The sequence below is a fragment of the Lycorma delicatula genome, chromosome 1 (assembly GCF_047948215.1).
Source record: "Lycorma delicatula isolate Av1 chromosome 1, ASM4794821v1, whole genome shotgun sequence".
NCBI lineage: Eukaryota > Metazoa > Arthropoda > Insecta > Hemiptera > Fulgoridae > Lycorma > Lycorma delicatula.
In genome coordinates, this window is record NC_134455.1 from 30,338,449 (window position 1) to 30,349,539 (window position 11,091).

Here is an 11,091-nt window from a genome sequence, read left to right on the forward strand (position 1 = left end):
TTGCATGATCTGAGGACAAATAAGTAAATTGAGAACCATTAAAGAGTTACTTATTAAGGTAGCTTTTTATATTAAGAATATAAAGGTTGTTAAAGTTAGTGGGTTTGTGATTTATAGCTATGAGGTGGTTGGAAAATATTTATTGAATCTTAGTTTAAAGCTACATCCTGTTTAACCAATTAGAACCTTATGCAGTTGGACAGTTCAATTATGTTCCTGGTATAGCAGTTTGTTTTGTTTATTTTTCAGTAGACTACATTTTATTCCAATTTATAAAATTACAGAACTTTTTTTTCTAAATCTTTATGTAAGATTTATCTAGCCAATAATGAACACGTCTATATGTCAATTTAAAGGTGGCATATTGAAATGTGACTAAGGACACAATTCTTTATATGGTCATATAGATAAACTTAGCTGCTAGAATTGGACTAAGAAAATGCTGCTAGAATTGGACTAATGTATAGAAAAAACATAAGTAAATTATGCAGTATTGAAAGATAGTTTTTTTTATATAAATAATAATTGTTAATAAAAAAGTTTTAATAACCAAAGGGATTATAATTACCATGAATGTGTGTTTCTGTTAAAGTGCGTCTGTTAAAAACCAATTTATCAGACAGCCTGAAAGAGTTTTTATTCCAATAAATTATGTTATTTACTTTTTTTTTTTTTTTTTGTAGAATTGAGACTTGTTTCCTTGTAGAATTGAAGCAAGCAAATCTCAGTTCATTATGAAATTACAACACAAAATGTCATGCAGAATTGAGATTTATCTTATATAATTTGGTTTAGGACCCATAAAATTGCATCTATCCAATTTTACTCATTTGTTACAACCATTAGATTGTTTTTTATCTTAAAAAGGAAAAAAGTGACTATAATATGAATTAAGTGATTGAATTTTACCTGAAAATATCTTTGTAAAGTGTATTTTATTTTTTTTATCCAGTCAGAAAATTTTGTTGGTTGAAGTTTCTGAGAAATAAAGGAACATGTGCAGTGTAGGTTAGATCAACGATAGACTTCAGTAACTTGTACCTTGAGAAGACGGCTGAAATAATTGTAATAAAATGCTTGCATTAAAAAAATTGTCATAAATTATATCAAAATTATCATAAATTGTAAATGGGATTGTCATCATGTGAGAAACCCAAGCATTGTAATACAAAAATTAGCAACATCTTTATCAATATTTAAAATTTAGAATATATACTCTTGAAATTGCATAAAATTAAACCAAAAACCAGGAAGGTACTTAATTAGGATAAAAAAAATATGCAACATTGGGAAATCCCTTGCTCTGCACTCAGTTTGTCTTGTACATTTAGTAATATTGATATACATAATGGCATGATATATGTTATATTAAAAATGATGAAATCTCCCTTCTGGTGACCAGACATTGGCCACTGAGGGCTAGTACATAGCAAATTCTATTAAATTAAAAATTGTACACATGTAATTGCAATTGTTGAATAAGATCATAACAACTGTTACTGAAAATGGGATTAGCTTGAACAAGTTTATGTTGCTTTTTCTGAACCACCAAAATTTATGGTATTCTTTTAGCACAATATCAAATCAGTTTTCTCTATTGATGTTGTTTATCTTATTTAAAAAATAACAGGAAAATATCAAAATTTTTTGGCTTGCACAACTAAAAATGTTTCAACAGTAATTTTTGTTCTAATGGTTTATTATTACACGATTGAAATGTCAAAGAGATTTAAAATTTACTTACAACAAATTTATTTTGTGTATTATAAAAATTTTGCTTATTACTTACTATATTAATATGTCTGTATTATAATTAGTGCACTTTTAACTTACTTTATAGTATAATGGGTTATTTTATGACACACAGACAATTGTTCATTTCACACTAGTAATATACACATTGAATCCTTCTTGTGGTGAGAGATTTAAAAAAAATGAACTCATTTGTTATTAATGTTTGAATAATCTGTACCATTTAAGTGAGTTTTCTTTCAAATTCATTTGGTAAGACAAGTGAAGGAAGTGTCTGCAAAATAATTTATTAGATACTCTGCTGCGTAAGTCTTATATAGAAAAGAGAAAAAAATTGTAGCATCAGTTGAATAAAAGTATATAAAATTGTTAGTGCTCTATTGTTGTATAAATATAATTTGGTATTTAAAGATCCTCTTTTATATTATTTTAAGTGAAGTATATTCAATAAATAATGGCATCATTATTCACCATTATGAATAATTTTCTAAAATTATTAGAATTATATCACCACAATCTTATTTTACAAGTGAGTGATGTCCCTTCATTACAGTAGAAACTCAATAATTTGTCATCATGTCCAGAACCAGATAGGTGACGAATTACAGAAATTGACAAATTATAGAAAATTCTGGGAAAAATAACTAACCACATTTTGAAGTATTTTTATTATAATTTTAATTGATTTTTAAAGAAATTTAATAACAGTTTATTAAAACTACAAAAACTTAAATACAGTTGTAGGTATAAAACTTTTGTAAGACATTATTAATTTTGTATAAGTTTAAAAACCAACAATCTTATGTATTACTTAGCTTAGTTTAAATCTAGAAAGAATTTTAAAAATAAACCGTTTAAGAACTATGTGGTCTTTCTTTGAACTATTCTCATGTCCCTTTGTGATTGCTAAGTTGTGCACTTGCTGCATTCCGATTAATTTCAAGATTTCTACCTCGTTTTGCTGCTTGTACCGTTTGTGATGGATGCACTTTGTTTACATTTCCTCTACTTAACAATGGATCATCTGAGAATATAAAATACCATCTTCTTCGTTTTTATCATCATAATCATCATCAGCTTCTTGATTGTTTACGTCATTTTCGTTATGTGTTCTGCTACCTTATTGTCATTCAAAATTTTGTATCCCAAATCCAAGCTATCCATATTCAGCCAGTCATTTACATCCCCCTGTTCTGTTTGAAAAATATTGTTGCATATTTGATAAATCTCTTCCAGCAATTGTTGTTACTTTTCATCGCTATTACTTTCATTTACCGCATCTGATGGGCAAATTTTGTTCCAACTTTGAGACAGTACTTGATTTGAGACATTATGCCACGTGTCGATAATGTTGAAAATTGCAGATTTGTTTATGCATTCTTTCCAAATGCTTCCAGATTAGAATCCGTATCATGAGAAACATAATTTTGAGAAAAATATTTTTTGGTTGTGATTGATCCCTGATCCATTGGCTGAATCAGAGAAGGTTGTATTTGCAGAAAGGAAAACACATTTTATACCTACCTCTGAATTCTGATATGAGTGAGAATGATCTGTCCAGTCTGTTTTCCCAGATTTCTTTATCCTGCTTAATAATTGGCAATTTTAATGCCAATCACCATTTATGGAGCTCATCATCATGTTAATCGTGAACTTTCACAGGATCAGGGTCATCAGGATTCATGATAAATCCTGATTGTAGAGTTTATACAGATGGCTCTAAACACAATAATTCTGTTTTTTGTAGATGGCAATAGAACATATAGTTTGGCCTTCCCAGCATTGCCAGTGTGTTCGTTGCAGAACTTTATGCTATTAATATGGCCTTAATGTACTTAGCTCAACATTCAAATTGTTCTTGTCTGTTCAGATTTCATGAGTTGCATTGCAGGCAATTAGTAACATGTACTCCAGACACCCTATTGTCTGTGATTGTAGTCTGTTATCTTTGAAATGACTTAGCATAACAAAACCCTGAGCTTCTGTTGGATCCCTAGTCATATTGTAATTTCAGGCAAAGAGTGCACTGATTGTGTGGCAAAAGAGGCTTGTTTGCAGCCCCATTCATTCACTAATTGTGTTTTGAACGATTTTGTTTCTTTTCTGAAGATGGTGTTTCGTGATGAGTGGCAAAGTAAATGGAATGCTACCATCAACAATAAACTTTCTCCAGTTAAAAACACTCTGTTATCGTGGGCTCTTCAAGTAGGAATAACCATCATGAGGAAGTTATTGTTTACCGTTTGCAAATAGGGGTCACAAGGCTCTCACAGATATCTGGTGACTCAGACTTATGCACCCATTTGTCTTCGCTGTGACTGCCAACTAATGGTGCACTAAATCCTTGTGGACTGTTATGCAGGATTGTGTTGGATGTTTAAACTAGGGTCTAACATACGAAATATAGGCAATAATACATTGATGTTGTACAATATCTTAAAATTTCTTAAGGCTGTGCATCTGGATTGAAATATTTAATTAAAATTATCATGTGTCTGGGTAGTGGTGATAATGACACCTCGTTGTGTGCCCAGGAAAAACTTTTCAATACTCTGCTGCTGAATATGATGCTGCTTAAATTTTCCTAGTCATCCTCTGCTGTTCTTAAATTCAGGATTTCCATTCATTTTTATATTCATCTGTAATTTTTTTAAAATTAAAATTGGCCCCCGAGAGGAATACCTTAAACTTTTGTTTTTGTATGAACCATAAGTACATTCCTTCATCTTAGTCTGTGTTTACTGCTGATGTAAGTCTACGATAGTTAGTTACATTACAGTTTGTAACTTTCACGTATGACATGAAAACTTTGATTTTGTTGTCTACATTCTTCTTTGTTGTTTATTGATGTTCATGGAATTTTGTAAATTTCAGCAAGTTTGCTAGCGATCTCACTTTTTCTAATATGCTGTAATATTTTGAATTTCAATGGTAGATTCATTGGTTTGTAAGTAGATGCTTTTGAAAGCAATTGCATGAAATAACACTATCAATTGATCTGAATACAGTACAGACATTACTACAGAATTAAAGAAACTTACTGAAACAAGAATCAAGATGAAATTATCTGCCAATGAACAGAAGAGTATACACACTACACTTTGATCTTAGCCAAAAGGCCGAGAAGCAATAGAGTATACATACTGAAGGCACAACAGCTTCAATTAATTTACTACATTACACATCTATATACATGTAAAGGTGCTTCAAATGTGTAGATAAAAATATCAGCCCTGTGGTAGTAGCTATGTTTTTCCGAGAATCGACATTTTTAAATGTTTATTTATTTATTTATTTTTTTACTTATGTTACTGTATTAACGTTGGTTTTAGGCTACTTACAGTAATCTGTTTATTTCTTTATTTTATTAACATTGCTTTTATTATATAACTTATTTATTATATAAATTATAATTATAGAACATGATGAATTATCGAGCTTCTATTGTATTTAATTTTTTGTCTTCAGTCATTTGACTGGTTTGATGCAGCTCTCCAAGATTCCCCATCTAGTGCTAGTCGTTTATTTCAGTATACCCTCTACATCCTACATTCCCTAACAATCCTACATGTAACAAATTGTTACATATTCCAAACGTGGCCTGCCTACACAATTTTTTCCTTCTACCTGTCCTTCCCATATTAAAGCGACTATTCCAGGATGCCTTAGTATGTGGCCTATAAGTCAGTTTCTTCTTTTAACTATATTTTTCCAAATGCTTCTTTCTTCATCTATTTGCCGCAATACCTCTTCATTTGTCACTTTATCCACCCATCTGATTTTTAACATTCTCCTATAGCACCATATTCCAAAAGCTTCTAATCTTTTCTTCTCAGATACTCCGATTGTCCAAGCTTCACTTCCATATAAAGCGATAATCCAAACATATACTTTCAAAAATTTTTTCCTGACATTTAAATTAATTCTTGATGTAAACAAGTTATATTTCTGACTGAAGGCTCGTTTCGCTTCTGCTATTCGGCATTTTATATCGCTCCTGCTTCGTTCATCTTTAGTAATTCTACTTCCCAAATAACAAAATTCTTCTACCTCCATAATCTTTTCTCCTCCTATTTTCACATTCAGTGGTCCATCTTTGTTATTTCTAATACATTTCATTACTTTTGTTTTGTACTTGTTTATTTTCATGCGATAGTTCTTGCGTAGGAGTTCATCTATGCCATTCATTGTTTCTTCTAAATCCTTTTTACTCTCTGCTAGAATTACTATATCATCAGCAAATTGTAGCATCCTTATCTTTTCACCTTGTACTGTTTCTCTGAATCTAAATTGTTCTTTAACATCATTAACTGCTAGTTCCATGTAAAGATTAAAAAGTAATGGGGATAGGGAACATCCTTGTCGGACTCACTTTCTTATTACGGAATCTCTCTTATGTTCGTCAATTATTACTGTTGCTGTTTGGCTCCTGTACATGTTAGCAATTGTTCTTCTATCTCTGTATTTCAACCCTAATTTTTTAAAATGCTGAACATTTTATTCCAGTCTACGTTATCGAATGCCTTTTCTAGGTCAAGTATGTTGGTATGTTTTTCTTTAATCTTTCTTCTACTATTAATCTGAGGCATAAAATTGCTTTCCTCCTCAAAAGTCTTCTTTACCTCCTCTTCCTCAAGCTTCTCTAAATTCCACAGATTCATCTGACACCTTTTCTTCAGGTTTTTAAACCCCAATCTACATTTCATTATCATCAAATTATGGTCGCTATCAATGTCTGCTCCAGGGTAAGTTCTGCAGTCAACGAGTTGATTTCTAAATCTTTGCTTAACCATGATATAATCTATCTGATACCTTGCAGTATCGCCTGGCTTTTTCCAAGTGTATATTCTTCTATTATGATTTTTAAATTGGGTGTTGGCAATTACTAAATTATACTTCGTGCAAAACTCTATAAGTCGGTCCCCTCTTTGGTTCCTTTCGCTCAGCCCGTATTCACCCACTATATTTCCTTCCTTGCCTTTTCCAATGCATGCATTCCAATCTCCAACTATTATTAAATTTTCATCTCCTTTTAATTGCTTCATCAATCTCTTCGTATACACACTCTACCCCATCTTCATCATGGGCGCTTGTAGGCATGTAGACGTTAACAATCGTTGGTTTAGGTTTTGATTTTATCCTTATTACAATGATTCTATCGCTATGCATTTTGAAATACTCTACTCTCTTTCCTATCTTCTTGTTCATTATGAAACCTACTCCTGCCTGCCCATTATTTGAAGCTGAGTTAATTATTCTAAAATCACCTTACCAAAAGTTGCCTTCCTCTTCCCACCGAACCTCACTAATTCCTACTACATCTACATTTGTCCTATCCATTTCCCTTTTAAATTTTCTAGCCTACCAACCTTTTTTAAACTTTCCACGCTCCGACTCTTAGAATATTATTTTTTAATTTTCTGGTGACCCCCTCCTTAGTAGTCCCCACCCGGAGATCCGAACGGGGGACTAGTTTACCTCCGGAATATCTTACCAAGGAAGGCGCCTCCATCATTGTTATATGAAAATGCAGAGAGCCACATTTTCTTGGAAAAAAAGCAGCTGTAGTTTTCCATTGCTTTCAGCTGCGCAGTCCTCAGAGGACTGAGTGATATTGATGTGGCCGTTTAAGTCGTCCTGACTCACGTCCCTAACAACTACTGAAAGAGCTGCTGCTGCCCTCTTTCAGGAATCATTCCTTAGTCTGGCTCTCAACAGATATCTCTCCGATATGGTTGCACCTTCGGTCCAGCTACTCTGTATCACTGAGCACTCAAGCCCCCTCACCAACGGCAAGGTCTCATGATTCATAGAGGAGGGTATTTAATGTAAACATACATTTTTAAATTATACTCTCAGTGTATAATTTAGAAATTTTGATATCTTTTTTTTTGCAGGTTTTACTCAAGGTCCAGACCCCGGTCAACCACCATTTACAGTTTTTAGGTAATTTTTTCTCCAAAATTAAGTTCTTTTAATTATAAATTTATTATAATTGTGTATGTGCATCATGTGTTAGTATTACAGTTGGTATCTACTGAAGCATGTCTTATGTAAAAATATTAATAATTCTTTGTATTTATGAAACTTAGCAGCCAGTAGGCTAGTTGCAGTAAGTTACTTCTATGAAGAATTTAAGTAATAGTAACATATGCCATGAAAGATTAAGCTTATGTTTAAACTATTACTGTCTTATCTCAAAATAATAAAAATGTAGATGAAATCATCCTTATTTCTAAGTGAAATAGGATGTAATATCATCCTTAGTTTTATTGAATTTTTATTTTTTTGTTTTAATTTAATTTTTATTGTAAGTTATTTTTTTATAAAAACAGGTTGAAATAAAAATTTGGAAATTTTATGTGTTCGTGTTATCTATTCAGAGCATTGTTTAAGATATGCAAAGTTTTTGATGGTTATTTTAAAAATCAGCAGCAGCACATCTTTGGTGTGCATTTTATATTTTAATTAATTTTCAAAACAAAAATGGCATTGATTTGCGTTTTGAATCCTTAGTTAATAGTCTACTCTTACAGATATTCATTGATAAGGATTTCTTATATAAATTCCATAACTACCAGGAACTACTTTTACTGTGGACATCACAGTTTCATTAATATTGGTAATAACCTGACTGAAAGAAAGGTAATGGAAATTAAAATATTACTGCTCTTTATTACAGTAATGGATTCCACACCTGGGTGATTGATTAGTTTAGCGAGTGAGTGAACTGACCAGTCGTCTAAAGGTGATTGGAAAGTCACAAATTGTTAAAAAGATGGCTATGCAGTAACCCCAGTTAAAAGTTATTGGCTATACAATCTTCCATTGAATACGATGTAATTCCAATCAGGTGAGATGGGATGTGGTAGAACTAATGACCTTGGTTGGTGGCAGTCATTGGTTTTGTCTGAGCAAGAGTTTGATTTTCATAGCTGTAGTTTTCCAAGCCCGAGTATTGTATTCTGTAAAAAAATGTTGAATCTTTAAAAGTGAAAGATAAGACATTTCCTTATACAGTCAATATACAGTCAGTAGCATAAATGTTTCAGATTAAAGAAAAGAAATATGATGTGTTTCTTTTGGCTAAAAAAATGTAGCCAAATTTATTTCAGTGTTTGTCAAAACATACTACACAAATTTTGTGCAAAGTATCTGCAGTGTATGGTGTATCCATGATTGCAGATAACATTTGTTTCCAAAATACAGATGGTAAATGGTAGAATGCAAAATAGTTTCAATCACATCATTTATACTTTAGTTCCAATAATGAAAACAAATGATTGTTACAAATAAAAATTTTATATGTGCATACCATGCAGTTCCCCCCCCCCCCTCTATTTTGTTTTATGATCCCAAGTATACCATTTATTTTTTGTTAGTATTGCACTACTAATGGCCTGTCCTAAAGATTGGCATCTCTATGAATCATTTAACATGAATATATACATTTCAAAAATAATTTAGAATGCTGGAAACTTGTAGGTGGAGTTGTTGAGCAGCCTGCTCATTCCAATATAAATAAGGTAGTAATGTTTCCAATAGTATGCACTGGGTTTAACTTGGTTTTTAACACTTGACTTATTGTATAGTACTTTTAAAGATGTACTACTGTACATTTACTTTTTGCTGAACACTTTACAATATTAAAAGTAACTTTTTCATTATTGGTTCTTATCTTTTTATTATTAGATCATCACTTCAAGATTTAGAAGGCTGAGTACCACAGAGAAATGTTCCTTTCCTTTCTTACTGTTAATGATCTGAAAGTGTTGAAACATTCATTGTTATCTTCTTTCTAAATGAAAATGACACAACTGTATCAATACCTGAAGATAATTATTTAAAAGGACTTAAAAATTCTATATTTTCAGTTCAGAAAACTGTTCATGAGATGAATTGTAACCATTTAACTTTAATAGATAAAATTGTTGGATTGTGCTTTTCAAATAGATGTAACATTGTTCATTCACATGGATAGAATTCCCAGTAATGATAACAATAGTATTTCTACTGCCCATAACATAAAATTTTTGGATATTCTATTAGATGAAAAATTCTGTTGGGATGATCAAATTGATTTCATTTGCAATAAAATCAGATTCTACTGTTTTGCTTTAAAGTTTTTAATAAAACAATAAGCATCATTATTTTTAAATATTTATTTTGCTTATTTATGTTCCCACATGAAGTATAACATCTACTGTTAAGGGGCCTTTAAAGGTCAGAGTTTTCAAGATCATAATTTAAAAAAAAGCAAAAACATCTTTTAAGCAGAATTTTTAAAGGCATTTGTAATATGTAAAAATGAACAAGTTAAAAGGTGTTTTACCAAATATAAATATCTGATAATCATTTTCAGAGTTACTGATCTTTAAACTTAACCAACCACACGTAATATTTTTGGGATAGTTCTTTTAATTACTTTTTTAAGAAAAATTAATTTTTACTACGAATGCTATAAGTTTACTCCTGTGGAAGCTTTTTAAATAAGATAAAGATTAAAAAAATAGTCATGCTCCTTATTATTTAGTTTTATAAAAGATAAAATTTATCATGAAAAATATAGTTAACATAACCTTAAACCAATCAAAGAAATATACCTGCCTTAAACAAAATTTAACTTTCTCCTAAATCAGTAAATTAACATTTTTTCATTGGTTGTAATTGACTTTTCTTTACAAATGTACCAAGGTTTGGTACCGACTGACAAAAATCAAAGGAAAGTAGTTTTAATATGTATTAGTGCATTAAAATTATATTAGTTTTATTATATTAAAATTACAACCATTAATTAGTCTTCTATTAAAATTATGTTTCTTTGAGTAATACTATGAAATTATTAATTATTGTTTTTTTTTTCAGTCTTCTTTGGCAATAATTATGGTGATGTGATAAATTTTGAGAAGAACTAACTAATTTACTGTAAAATAAACTACTCATCCTAGTTCAAGGATTATGATTTTGTAGTTATTACTTTTTGTATTATTTACTTTCCACTCAAATTTAATGATTTGTAGTTATTATGTTAAATTGAAATAATATTTGAATGTAAATAAAATTTCTGTTGTGAAAGAATAAGACATTTTTATTTAGCTAATGTTTTACAGCTTTCAGTAAATGAGAGACCAGTGATATTAAGTTATCATTTAAAACTGTAAGCAAAACAAGATTACCACGTGCAATAAAAATTCAGTAAGAATGTTCATCAGATGTTTTTATGTTGGACTAATTTTAAAATTACACATTAAGTAAGCTTTGAAAAAAGTTAATTACGTATATGAAAATCAAATCTAATTGAACTTTGTAAAAGAATTAATCAAATGACAAGAAATGCTG

At 30.6% G+C, this 11,091-nt stretch overlaps 1 long non-coding RNA gene across 1 annotated transcript; it reads left to right on the forward strand.

The window, feature by feature from the left end:
• Positions 1–940: 940 nt before the first annotated feature.
• Positions 941–10,833, forward strand: LOC142334379 (uncharacterized). The gene is made up of 3 exons (XR_012758826.1): positions 941–1,065; positions 7,650–7,698; positions 10,618–10,833. It is a non-coding gene; the product is annotated as an uncharacterized LOC142334379 (long non-coding RNA).
• The last annotated feature ends 258 nt before the right edge of the window (positions 10,834–11,091 follow it).